This window comes from Lactuca serriola, chromosome 2 (genome assembly GCF_051521515.1).
Source record: "Lactuca serriola cultivar US96UC23 chromosome 2, Lser_US96UC23_V15, whole genome shotgun sequence".
NCBI classification, from domain to species: domain Eukaryota; kingdom Viridiplantae; phylum Streptophyta; class Magnoliopsida; order Asterales; family Asteraceae; genus Lactuca; species Lactuca serriola.
Window position 1 is genome coordinate 128,175,898 of NC_136409.1, and position 14,351 is coordinate 128,190,248.

General features: G+C 41.5%; 1 non-coding gene across 1 annotated transcript; it reads left to right on the forward strand.

Annotated features, from left to right (window-relative positions):
* The first annotated feature begins 7,109 nt into the window (after nt 1-7,109).
* On the forward strand, nt 7,110-7,216 carry LOC145091118 (small nucleolar RNA R71). The gene has a single exon (XR_013702006.1). It is a non-coding gene; the product is annotated as a small nucleolar RNA R71 (small nucleolar RNA).
* The last annotated feature ends 7,135 nt before the right edge of the window (nt 7,217-14,351 follow it).

Below are 14,351 nucleotides of genomic sequence, written 5' to 3' on the forward strand. Positions count from 1 at the left end.
AAGCTAATCTACTATCCTTATATCATAATCTATTACAACTACGAGATACAGGCCCCGCCCATACTCGACTACTAGCATAACATACTGCGGCCAGCCTTGGTGCCTTAGACCCGTTCCTACTGAAGGGAAACTCACGTCGTATGACTGACTGACAATAACCTGAGTGAGGAATCCTTGACTGCTGCCCTGGTGACTCTCCGGCTACAATTCAATAATATTCTTAGTAAAAAACTGCTAACTTCTTCATGAGTAAATGACCAATTTACCCTTTAGTCAAAGTCAAAGTCCTTGTCAGAGTCAAACTTCTAGGTTGACTCTACTCGCCGAGTTCATATATGGACTCGCCGAGTTCTATAGCTCACCAACCCTATAACTCGCGACTCGACTTGCCGAGTCATCCAATGACTCACCGAGTCCTCAAATCTCTGAGTCCTTGTCCTGTCCAACTCACCGACTTACCTACTCTACTCACTGATTCAACTCACAAACTCACCAAACAAGGAATTTAGGGTTCGCAACCGGACTCGCCGAGTCAGATGAACGACTCGCCGAGTCCTTTGCATGAAATCTCCATTCAGACGATTCTAAACAGTTTCAGTGCATCCAATTCATAGATCTGGGCTTGTAGGGCTAATATGACACGTAAACTTGCAAACTTTACGTGCATGCATCATGGTATTGAAGATATAACACCATATCTAACTAATAAGGAAATTTTATTGCATAGTATGAAACTATGTTTGCCTAAAGGTAATCTCCTTGAGCTCCTGGAGCTCCAAAATGTCCAGATCTAAATCATGAAGCATTAAGACGTCCTACTTCCATGGATTAAGGTTTTTGGGCCAAAACCTTCCTATTTTGGTGACAAATGGATCTAAAAGAAAGGAAGAACAAGATGAGAGCTTGATTACCAGAAATGATGCCAAAAGAGGGTAGATTTTGGATCTACTTCTTCTTTCCTTGAGTCTTCTACCTTCTTTTTCTTCCTCTAGCTTCAAGATGCACCAAAAACTACTCAAGATAGCAATAATCACTCAAAATCACTTATGGAGGTCTAGGGTTTCGTAAATGAGCTCTGGGGGGTGATGGAGGTTGGAAAAATGGGATATTATGACGTTTTTATAGGGTAAAAACCCTAAAGATTAGGGTTTCATCTAGCCTGGCCGACTCGCCTAGTCGGGCATATTGACTCGCAGAGTCGCCCCCCAAATCTTCATGTGCAAACCCGATGCTTCTCGACGAGTTAGGGCCACTGACTCGTCGAGTAGCCTTAAAAAAAGAAATAATCACTATTTAAATTACGTACCAGGAACGGGGCATTACAATTCTCCCCCACTTGTCTTAGACTTCGTCCTCGAAGTCTGCTGTCTCTACAAACAACTCTGGATAATGCTCCCTCATCTCCTGCTCGGACTCCCAAGTCCACTCTGACCCCTTTCGATGTTGCCACTGCACTTTTACTAACTTGACTCTCTTATTCCTCGGCTCCTTCGTCTTGCGATCCAGAATCATCACTGGTAGACTAAAAAATCATCTACTCCCTCCGACAGAATGAGAATCGGAGCCTCACATAATCGCTGTCTGAGCGTCTCAAAGGCAGTCTGCTGCTCAGGGCCCCAACGAAACACTACCGACTTCTTGGTCAGTCAGGTCAGCGGAACTGCTATCTTGGAGAAATCCTGAATAAATCTCCTGTAATACCCTGCCAGGCCCAGGAAACTCCGAATCTTAGATGGAGACCTCGGAACCTTGATTTGATTTCTGGTATCTTCAACTTTTTGAATTTCTTGGAAATTTGATCTTTTGATCTTCACTTTATTTGCTCCAAAATTCTTCACACTTTACTCGTAATTCTCTTTTTTTTTACATGTACCTCACTTTTTTCACTCAAACCCTACATGCTTAAGCAGAGGCGCTCAACCTCAACCTTTATTGGTTAATGATAATAATTTTCCTGGATACATTTCAGGTTTAGGCTGCTAAACATATTGCATCCCTCAAACCAAGCGGGGTTATGTTTTTGTTCCATGATTTCACTAAAATAAGGGAGGCCACAAATGCATTATAACGTATATTGGCTCAACTCAACATTTGAACTTTCATCGGATCATCCCACATAATACTAGCAATTATAACTTAAATTATTATTACTAGATTCAATTATTAAAAATTTCAATTTCAAAAATTTCAATTTTTACTATCAAATCCTATGATTATCTAGCAATTTACTTTTTCTACCCCTACCCCACACTTATGTCATACAATGCCCTCATTGTATGCAATAAATCAAAATTAAAGAAAAGGGAGAAAAAGGAACAGACTCCCCTGGGATAGTGGCGTGAGCATCTCCAAAAGTGTGGAAAACATGCATCTTGAATATGGACTTCAAAAAATAGAAACTCGGTGTAGAACTGAGTGAATATGTAAATAAACCATGAACATGACTCGAAACTTGAATTCTTCAAAGTGGGTGTTAGTAAGTAGAAATGTGGGCAATGATAAACTGGTACACGTCGTGGCAAGTAACTGGCCACGTCGTGATATGAGATGAAAGCACGAACACAAAACTGCTGTATTTCTTCAGATCCATGAGCGCCACGACGTGGCGTAAGGGGCCCACGTCGTGGAAACTGGACATCAGCAGAAAACGCCTTATTCATTTCATGCACTCTAGCAACTTGACCAATGGATAAATGGTTTAAGACGCGTCTATGTAAATACATTTCCCAACTGTAACCTCTCTCCTAACGTACCCCACACTTATCTTGAATTGTGGGTTCCAACTCACGACTCTACGCTTCTTGGACTAGACAAACACGACTCGAAAGTTAACCTTATATGCTCCTTAGAATTCCAATGCTAATCTGAAAAATGGAACAATCCAAAAGAAATAAAAGAGTAACATCATAGATCAAGAATGTGGTACATCACAAACCAAATTCAAACATAAAAAACTAAAAACTAATCAAAAACAAAAGAGAAAGAAAAAGAAAAGGAAATAAAATCAATCATCATCTTGGTCTTGCGCTCCACTTGGCCCTGCCCCGTCATTCTGCGGACGCCATAGCTCCTCCCATGTCGGAAAATAAGGATACTGTGGTGGCATAGAAGGTGGTCAGGTCACACCCAAATGCGAATAAATACCCTCCGTAAGCTGGGTATGGTAAATGGCATGCCCCCGTAGATTATCCAAATAAGTTCCCACCCGACTCTGAAAAGGGTCGGTGGGCACTCCCTGTACATACTGGGAAGCAGCACGCTCTCTCTCGACTTCACCTCTAGCTCGCACATTCCGACACCGCGGTCTGGCTGGTGGTTGCAGTCCTGGCTACGCCTCCTCTTGCTCGTCATCTATCGGCGGTATAACAAAACGATCCCCGATATTCACCACCGCTCGCATAACTCCCAAGACTTGAATGGTCAAGTCTGCGTCCGGGAATCGAGTAAGATTCCTCACAAAGTCATGGGTCAAAATATGATATGACATAGCAAGGCGAGTAACCAAATGCCCCCCTGTAATCGGGCTCCCGGGCCTAGAATTGGCCACTTTCTTTCCCATGAACCTCGCCAACATATAAGGTAAATCACAGCAAACTCCCAGGGTAGTAAGAGTCCATAAATAAAACAAATTCTGAATGGGGACTTTATCACCATGATGCTTGTGATTTATTGAAAAAGTGATCAGGCGATGTAAAAATCGGAAAACAGGATTCCGAATTTGTGACTCACTCGAATCACGAGTATTGTACTCATGGCTAGAAATGCCCCGCCAGAACTGAACATCCATAATACCGGGATTAAAATCCCGAACGCATCCAAGCAAGAATGGTATGAAAAATGGAGATTGAGTCTCCAATTCGGTATAAAGCCCCATATGCCAAGCGAATTCCCGAAGACTACACTCTCTATAAACACCACCCAAACGAAACACAAGTGCCCTATTGTAAGTGAAATCAAGGGTGCGTTCCTCGAAGCATATGGTAGAGAAAAACTCCACCGATAATTCCCGGTATACGGGTTCTTGAATGGCAAATAAATTCCTCCACCAGTGACAAGTGAAAGAAAATTGATCTCCAACATATGTCTTCGACCAATAGCGTTCCAACTCAGCTACCATTCCCACTCCACCAAGACATCCCCAATCGATAATTGGGGCTATTGCAACTCCCTATTGTACAACCATCCCAGCCGATTCTCGTAAGTAGTTAACAACGGTCGGGGAATGTTTTGAGGAAACTGATACAAGGGGTGTATACTTGCTACATCTATCGGGGTTTCCTCCTGTGGAACGGCTCGTCGTGGTCCCATTTCTGCATACAAAATTAAACCAAAACAGCAAACATCCAAAACATTAAAACAATTTAAGCTGCCTGCCAAAAGTCACGATGTGGCCAGGCCACACCATGTCGTGGACCGCAGTCGATAACAGTTTTTGGATCGGTTATTCTATACACGATTTCTACCAAAATTAGTGCTTGGGGTTTGTTCCTATGGACATTTAAGGGACATGCAATCTAAAATCAACCACTAGATTCAACCAATTTCATGAATCACTCAAACCTTAGCCATGAAAATTTAAAATTGGAAGAACTGACTACAAATAATGAGTAGAACACATACCAAGTAGATTAATTGGCAAGATCTTGCAAGGAATTTGGAAGTAGATTAAGCAATCGGCTGTGGGGTTTGTTGTTCCCATTCGTGCGACAGTATCAAGTGGGGAATAAGGATTATTGGTCAAAGGGTTTTAAGGAAATGGTCCCCCCTAACTTTTAAAGGGCCACGTCGTGGCTTGCTATGCCCACGTCATGGACTTTAAAACTTTAATTCAGTCATGTGTTTTCATTTTGACCCACAATGTGGCTGGCTATGCCCACGTCGTGGAAACTGCCTGATTGCAATAATTTATAAAATTTCACATTTTAACTAACTACTTTGCATCTCATTCATTAATTAAAGTTCCCCACAGCTAATTCTTTACTAATTATCAGTTATTAGATGATGAGTTGATGTCTTTCCTAATTAATTTTTTTTAAAAGAACAAAAATTGCAAACCAAACTCGGGTTGCCTCCCGAGAAGCGCTTCTTTTTCTTGTAGTCTTGAGCTGGACTCCGTGCCTTCTACGTTGAATCTTCTGAAGAGTCCACCACTAAGATCTTTTGTTCCTTAAACCGCCTCTTGTAAGCTTGAACTCGCCTTTTATATGCCTTCTTTGAATTCTCCTTTTTAGCTTTGCCCTCTTCTTCAAGCTTGCGTTTTGTGCCCTTGGTTTGTTCCTTGCACTCCATAGCATCTTCCTCCTCTTTCACCACCGGCTTTGTCACTCTTGAAGTGACCTCCTCTTCATCACTTGTCATCTCCTCATCCTCTTTGCTCACCCAAGAAGGCGGACTCTTGTAAGCTATGACTTCAATCACATATGGAACATATGCCTCCGGTTTTGTTCTTTTGACTTGATGAACTGCCTTGATCTCTTCTTCCATAAGCTTTTCCAGTTCTTCTAGTTCATTCTCTTCATCAATTATGAACACCTGTTCTTTATCTTCTTGAAAGTCATCTTTTATTCCAAAGACTTCTTGTTCATCTCCAACCCTCAAAGTGAGCTTAGACTCACGGATGTCAACAAGAGCTCCAGCAGTGTTAAGCAATGGACGACCAAGGATTATTGGAACATCGGGATCTTCCTTCATATCCAAAACTACAAAGTCTATTGGAATTTTTTTTTCCAATTTTCACCAAAATATCTTCCACGATTCCCCGGGGTTGTGTCACCGAACGATTCGCCATGTGAATCTTCATTTTTGTAGCCTTCATCTTCTGAATCTCCAATTTCTGATAAAATGAAAAAGGCATCAAATTAATGCTAGCCCTAAAATCGGCTAAAACATTAACCTTCATTTTATTTCCAAACTCACACGGAAGAGTGAGGCGTCCAGGATCCCCCATCTTTTCTGGTGTCTCTCCCAACACGACTTTTGATGTTTGTTCACTTAGAATCACTGTAGACTGCTTCTTTAATTGTCTTCGAGTGTCTATCAAATCTTGCAGTAATTTCTGATTCTTGGGAGTTTTGGATAAGGACTCGACAAAGGGAGTATTAATTGGGATCCCCTTCACATGCTTTACAAACTCTAAATGCTCCTTCTCCAGAAGACTAAGTGCAGCTCGGGTGGGAAATGGCAGAGGTGGCTGATAAGCTGGAACGGGCTCAAAGGATTTTTGATCAGACATGCGCCACGACGTGGCCAGAGGAGTGCCACGTCGTGGCGAAGCTGGTTCAACAACTTTTCCACTTTTGATCTTTGATTTCTTGGGCTGTTGCGGTTCTTCTTCCAATGCCTCCAGGAACTCAGCGATTGCATCTTCTCCAGTATCAATTGCCATTACGTGAGATTGGGTTTTTACTTTGGGATTCTTCGGGGACAATTTTTCATGAACTAGAGTGGCTAGCTGACCAAATTGTACTTCAAGGTTATGGATGGAGGGTTGCTGATTCTTTATCAAAGTTTGTTGTTCCATAATAGCAGAATCAGTGGCATCGTGTCTCTTTTCTGAAGCTTCCATAAATTTCATCAAAATGGTCTCTAGGTCGGGTTTCTTCTCAGCTGGCGGCTGCTCCTTCTGATAAAAGCCTCGACATGTCTGCCTATACTTTTCTTCTTTTTGCTTCTTATATTCTTCATATGGCAGCCACTCCTTCTTCGGTTTCCTCCAGTCCTCATCAAACTTATCCCCACTAGAGTAGCACACTTGAGCTTTTCTGTTCCCAAACTCATCTACATTGCAGTCCTTGGTCAAGTGTGGACCACTACATCTCTCGTAACCCACTCTTATGGCATGTATTAACTGGTCCATTTGTGTTATCCTTCGATCCAAATTATTTAGCATGGCCATCACAGCTGCTATATCTTCAGTTTAGGCCCCTCCACCGCCTTTGATTCCATCTTGCCTTGGGTTGTGGTATTCGCGAGAGTGCTTCGCGACTTCTTCTATTAGCTCCTTGACCTCCCTTGGATTTTTCTTTGTCAAAGGTCCTTGAGAATCAAGGAGTTGTCTTGTCATCACGTTGACCCCATCATAAAAGATTGACATCTCTTGCTGCACATTTAGGTCATGTTGAAGGCAATTTCTGAGCAAGCCCTTATACCGCTCCCATGCTTCGTATAGTGACTCCCCTGGCTGTTGCTCAAAGTTGGCTATTGCCTTCTTGAGTTTGGCTATCTTGGATGGCGGGCAAAACTGGTCCAGGAATTGCTGACACATTTGAGCCCAAGTGGTGATTGTACCCGGTGGGAGTGCTTTTAACCACTCCTTAGCAGCTCCTTTGAAAGTGATGGGTAGCATCCTAAGCAAGACTGTGTTTCTGTTGACATTCGGGACATTGAAGTAATCTGCAATGTCGTTGACTTCATCTAGATCCTTAAAAGCATCCTCATGATCTTTCCCGAAAAATGGGATGTCCTTCAGTGCAGTCAATATGTGTCCCTTCAGCTCGAATGTGGCAGTGACAGGTATTACGGGTTGGACTAAACCGGGACCCACATCTTCTCGGATCCGGTTCTTGTAAGCTCCCATGGACATTTCTTAAATTGTTGCCATCTCGCTTCTTGGCTCGTTCTCGGGTTCGCTCGTGTGTTCTTCAAATTCTGGCTCGGTATCGCTTTCGGAATCGGTTTGAACGGGTGTATGATCCAAATGCTCAAGATTGCTCTTGTGCCTCACTGATGAAATTGACTCTCCTGTCTTCTTTCCCGCCTTCCTAGAAAAAGCTGACTTCAATTCTTGTAAGGGCGTCTTTTTCTTGTGAAGTGCAAACTCGGGATCTTCAAGTGGTGGCACCAAGTGTGTGTTTGAGCTTCTGGTCATGAACTCCTGCAACTTGCTAAACTAAAAACGTAAAACTGAACTAAAATAAGAAAAACTAACTACAAACTAAAAATCTAGTTTTTTAACTGTCCACGTCGTGGCAGGTATTACGCCACGTCGTGGACTCTGTGTCTGACAGAAAATTTTATTTTGCTGAAAAATTAACTTTTTGTGTTTTTTATTCCACAAAAAGGATCGATTAATTTTATGCAAATAAATAAGCTAAAAACTAAGCCGTTCCCCGGCAACGGCGCCAAAAACTTGATGTGCACAAAAGTACTCACTAATTTTAATATTTATAACCTAACAAACTTAACTAACTATGCACTTATAGGCAGTGTACCTAGTCAGATTACAATATAGCTTGGGTAAGTCGGGTGTCGATCACAGGGAATGGTGTTCTAATTAATCTACTTACTATTAAATTAATCTAATTATTAACAAGTTTAAAAGGAGTTCTATCTGGTTTTACAAGATCAGATAAACTTAAATTCAAATTCAATAATTAAAAATACACTATTGTTTAGTTTGAATCCACTTCTGCCTTATGGCTAGCTAATGATTACGGATTATTAAGTTGGTTTTTAATTGTATTAGTAATTTAGTTCTAACTTTACCAATAATTAACTAATTCATGTCAAACCATGTATGTTCACACATAATTAAACACAGAATTAATTATGAATGTAAATATGCTATGTAAGATTTGTAATATAAATGCAATTATGGTCACAATATACGTTCTCTAGCACAGCTGAGCTTATCTATTCTAATTACTAACTAAGATTGGTCAATCCTAGCTGTAACAATTCAATGTTCACTAAATCATTAGGTAAACAAGTTCATGCAGTTTAATGGTCACTAAGCTACACAGAACATGCGATCAAGTAATTAGAAAACAAACAATAGCATGCTAGGTTATACAAATCAAACACAAGAAATTTTTTACCAACTAAACTTAATCCATAAGCATTGAACTATTCATAAGTTTAAAAGCTTCATCTAGCTAAACAAGAGTAGCTAGATTCAGCTGCTCATCATAGCAACTAAACCAACATAGCTAAAAATAATAAAAGACATGTTCTTATTTAACTAAAATAATAACCTCTATTCTTTTTGGTGTTTAAAACCCTCTTCCAGAACCCTTCTGTTGCTTTGAATCGTCTTCTGGAATTCTTTTCTTCAGCCAAAAGCTCTCCCCTTTCGTAATAATCAGGAGAACTTAAATAATCTCCAAAAACCCACGCCACGTCGTGGCCGGCTGTGCCACATCGTGGGCTTCAAGTAATCCGTATCCTCCAAGGAAATCCTCCGCGTCGCGATGTTTATCTTCTACAACACACGTGCCATGTCGTGGCCGACTTTGCCACGTCGTGAATTCAGTATTTATCGTGAATTTATTCTTTTCTTGTCTTTCAAGTCTCCCATGTTCCACATATTGTTACTTTTGGTCCCTCTCTTCGAAAATCCTTTCAATTGACTGAGAATAACAATTTAAAGTCATAAGTACCATTACTCTAAACATATTATCAACTTATTAATAAAAATGTACTTAAATATTGCCTAAAAATAGGTATAAATATAGCAATATCAAACCTCCTACTGCATCACGTCCTCTATCTTGGATGGATCCACCAAAATACCCTTCTCGTTGACGAGGTGTCCAAGAAACTGCACCTCGTGCAACCAGAACTCACAATTAGAGAACTTTGCAAAAAGTCTCTCCCTCCTCATTGTCTCTAGAACCTCTCTCAAGTGCTCCTTATGCTGCTCCTGGGTCTTGGAATAAACCAAGATGTCGTCAATGAACACTATTACAGACCGATCCAACATCGGCCTGCATACTCGATTCATGAGATCCATGAACGCGGCTGGAGCATTGGTTAGCCCAAACTGCATCACCACGAACTCATAAAGACCATAGCAGGTCCTAAAGGCGGTCTTCTGCACATCATCATCTCTGACCCTAATCTGGTGATATCCCGAGCGCAGATCAATCTTGGAGAACCAAGATGCTCCCTGCGTCTGATCAAACAAATCATCAATCCTCGGAAGTGGGTAACGGTTCTTCACTGTCACCTTATTTAGCTCCCGGTAATCTATACACATACGGTGTGACCCGTCCTTCTTCTTCACAAACAGGATCGGGGTTCCCCATGGCGAACTGCTCGGTCTGATAAAATGTCACACCCCCGAACTTGACGGCAGAAACGTCCGAGGGCTCGTCTGTCTTAAATTGAATATCATCACAATGAATATACATGAAACATAACATAACATGACCATGCATTAATACATTACAACTGACATTGTTCACATCAAGTACATTGTCTAAATATTACATATCCATATGTGACATCCCCATTTTCACGGCTAGAAAAGACCAATATTTTTTATGCTTTATAAAAATCAGAGTACCTCTTTTAATAAAAGTGTTGCAAAATTTGTCCCCAGAAAAACATGATAATTACGTTATCAAAGCATTTCTGAAGAAATATATTTTTTATTCATTTTAAAACATTGGGATGTCATCGTCAATACAGGAACGTAAGCATAAATAGGACTTACATTTATTTACACTAGTGATCTACATCTTTTTTTAAATCTCTCAGTGTAAAGTAGCTTCATATCGACATCTGTGATACAAATAAGCTAGAGTGGGTCAGGTTGAGAAACCTGGTGAGTACATAGGGTTTTCAACCCACAATAATATAATTATTATATTTAAACATCAAACAATCAACCCAATTACCCATTCCCATTATCTTCTTAAGGATTTACCCTAAGGATCAGCTAATCCTTGTTCGTTCATTCCTAAGGATCATCCTAAGGAAACAACATGAAGTCCATTGTTGCCAGTGACGCAGTGGTCAAGCGAAGCTGCTAATATTACCACTTAGGCGCAGCTGCCAGAATTGGGACATTTTCTATGAGGCGCTTCTGCCGGTATTGACCTTTAAACGCTACTGTCATGGTCATAAGGCTCCCTATTAGGCGCAGCTGCTGATACTGTCCTTAGAGCGCAACTGCTAGGACGTTTACCGTAGATCTAAAACATCTACGGGTTGTGGCGCAGCTGCCAGTGCTCATCTATAGGGTGGTAGGTCCATTGTTGCCAATGTTTACCTATAAGGAACTAGGTCCATACTTCTAATGTTCCTCTATTTCAGCTTTTACCCCTCATCATTCATTGAACCATGTTTTACCCAACATATTTTGTAGATATAAAATACTTTATACAGTTTACATCATTTAAAACATGTATAAAAATCTTTCACCAACATAGACATCAAGTATTCAGACAATATGCACACATAGCATGTAATTTATATTAAAATACTTCATATCTATGTGTAAGATGAAAGGGACTATGCACTCACCTGGGAAGGTGGTGACTCAGCACTTGAACAACACTTCATTACTCTCAACACAATTTTCCTCGGACAAAACCTAATATCATTACCACTAGAGTTTAGTCTAATATACGTCGAGACTAATTAATAGTCTGGCTATTATTACTATTATATAAGCGTTAAACAATAATAATAGCCCAAATACTCCTTATAAGGTTCTAATAACATTACTATATTGAAACATAAGCTATACCAAAGATGGGGTAGGCATAGCTCACTTACAGCGGGTTTTCTCGAAAACCGGGATTCACTGGAGCAGTGTTTCCGAGCCAAAAGGCTCTTTTCTTAGGACTCCGGGAGCCTCGGGGCTTCCTTCGGGTGCTACGGAGGTTCCCTAGGCTTTTTGGGGGGTTTGGGGGGTTAGAGAGAGAAAGTGAAGTTGGGAAGGTGTGAAGAATGAGGGAGCCCGACACCTCTATTTATAGTCTGGAAAACAGCTTTACTCATTGATTAGGTCCTCCTACTCGTCGATTCCATGCCAGGTGTCACCATCTGGTGGCTTGCCTTGGGGAGAAAGCCTTGGCCCTTATTCAGCCACGTCACCCGATTTCGTACAACACCTTGCCGACTTCTAAACCCCGTAACTTTCTCATACGAGCTCTATTTTCGATGTTCTTTATATCCACGCGTAGTTAAAAACAAGATCTACAACTTTCATTTAGACTTTATCGGCTAATTCGTGACCGATCTTAAATTTAACAGTATGAGGAGATTAGACTGTTACATGACCGCGAAGAATTCATAACTCCTTAATACGGACTCCGTTTTCGTCTGTCTTTTTACCGTTGAGTTCCAATTAATGAAATCTTCAACTCTCATTTAGGTCGCGTAAGCCAAAAACCGCTCGAAATAAAATTCAAGTTTCGGGCCGTGCACTACTATGCCAAATTTTAGAAAATTCATAATTTCCTCATACGAAGTTAGATTTGGGCGTTCTTTTTTTGTATGTTCTCGGTTTAACGTATACTACAACTTTTGTTTAGATCACTAAGGCTAAAAAGTCCTCTATCGTAAATTCACTATTTACATCTCCCGGTGTCGTGCCAGTTTTGCTGTAAAACTTCTACGGGCCATAACTTCTTCGCTATAACTCGGATTTCGGTGTTCTTTATATGTACGGAACCATTGATATATATATTCTACAACCTAGTTTAGATTATTTATTCTAAATAATGGTTTGTCAAAAATTCGTTTTCGACCCCTATTATCTCTAAATTGACAAGCCCGGATCTAAAGGCGTTACAATTATCTCCCCCTTAGGATGATTACGTCCCAGAATCATCAACGAAACAGGACAATATAATGACTCCATACATTATCTCTTCATCCTAGGTAATAATCATAACTTCCTCGTTTCTTCGAATGAGTATCTAACTCTTGGACTCCTTGACTGCAGGCGGTGCTCGATCTTGCACTTACTCCCTATCTCACGTTAGACTCCAAATTATGACCTTCAAGTCACAATCTCGATCTGTAACGACCATAAAATTTGAGCCAAATTAAAACATTTTATCCCAATCAAAACCATTAAGTTCATACATTTGTTTTCAAAATAGTTCAAACGTCAGAGTATCTCCCAAAACTATATCACATAAATCATAAACATGAGGAGCGGTACGATCACGCCTTCGCCTTGCCACGATTTCCAGAAGTACCTGAAAAAATACATTGAACTGTACACCCGAAAGCTTAGTGAGTTACCCCCAAAATACAAACCACAGATACACATACTCATAACATATTACAAATAGAACAGCCATGCACATCGGGTCTACTGTGTGACTGGTCCGCCCGCATCGGCCTTCAGTCCACCTGGTCCACCCTCCGAGTCTAGCCATGTACATCGAGTCTACAGTGTGATTGGTCTGCCCGCATTGGGCCTTCAATCCACTGGTCCACTCTCTAAGTCTACAGTATGACGGGTCCGCCCACACCGGGCCTTCAGTCGGCCTGGTCGACTCTCCGATCCTCGGCATGTCTGGTCCGCCCTCTTGGGGCCTTCAGCCTATCCGGACCGCTCGCTGGGCCTTCAGAATTTCCGGTCCGCCCTGGGTATGTTGGCCTACAGCACAAAGCAGGACCCGCCCCAACCCAACCCCCATCAAACAACCATGTGCACATATAACAATTAATCACATAACAAATCCTTAACCAGACAAACAGTCTAACAGATCACATAGCATATCAACATCCTAACCAGGATTCCGACCTAACCGATCACTAGCATAACATTACCTTATATACTGGGTATCGACCTTAACCAGGTCACTAACATAGCATTACCCTAAATACCGGGTACCGACCTTAACCAGGTTACTAACATAACACGATCCTAAATACCAGGATGCAGATCTAGCAGAGAAAAAACATAACAAACAATACCCGGATTTCCATCCGATAAAGGGCCGGCCTTGGTGCCATAGACCCTGTCAATATAGCGAGGATAAATCACCTGCAATGCCGACTGAAGAGATGAAACCATGCTGCTCCGACCACCGACACGAACTCCACCACAGAACACTACCAAAGAACCAATTCCATAAATACCAAAATTACCAAAATACCCTTGGAAATCAAACTGGTGAACTCTTGGTCAAAGTCAAAGTCCTTAGTCAAAGTCAACCTTCCTGGTTGATTCTACTCACCGAGTCAACCCGTTGACTCGCCGAGTTCCCATTCCCAGAAACTCTCATATCACAACTCAACTCGCCGAGTCGCCCCAAGACTCGTCGAGTTGAACAATCTCGGAATTCCATCCTGTCCAACTCACTGAGTCGCCAACCCACTCACTAATCCAACGCTTTAACCACATGAGGTTGGTTTCTACGACCAGAATCACTAAGTCCAAGAACAGACTCGCCGAGTCCAAGGCAATCTTCAACAGAATCGCCGAGTTGTTCTTTCAACCCGCCGAGTCCATGCACATGTTCATACAACTCGTCGAGTACACCCATGTGACTCGCCGAGTCTCTTCAGTTCTCAATCCATACAGAGGCTTTTCGAGCCATGCAGGGGCTCCAATCCATAGATCCACTCTTCTACAGCCTAAGCCTCACATAAAGTTGCAACCT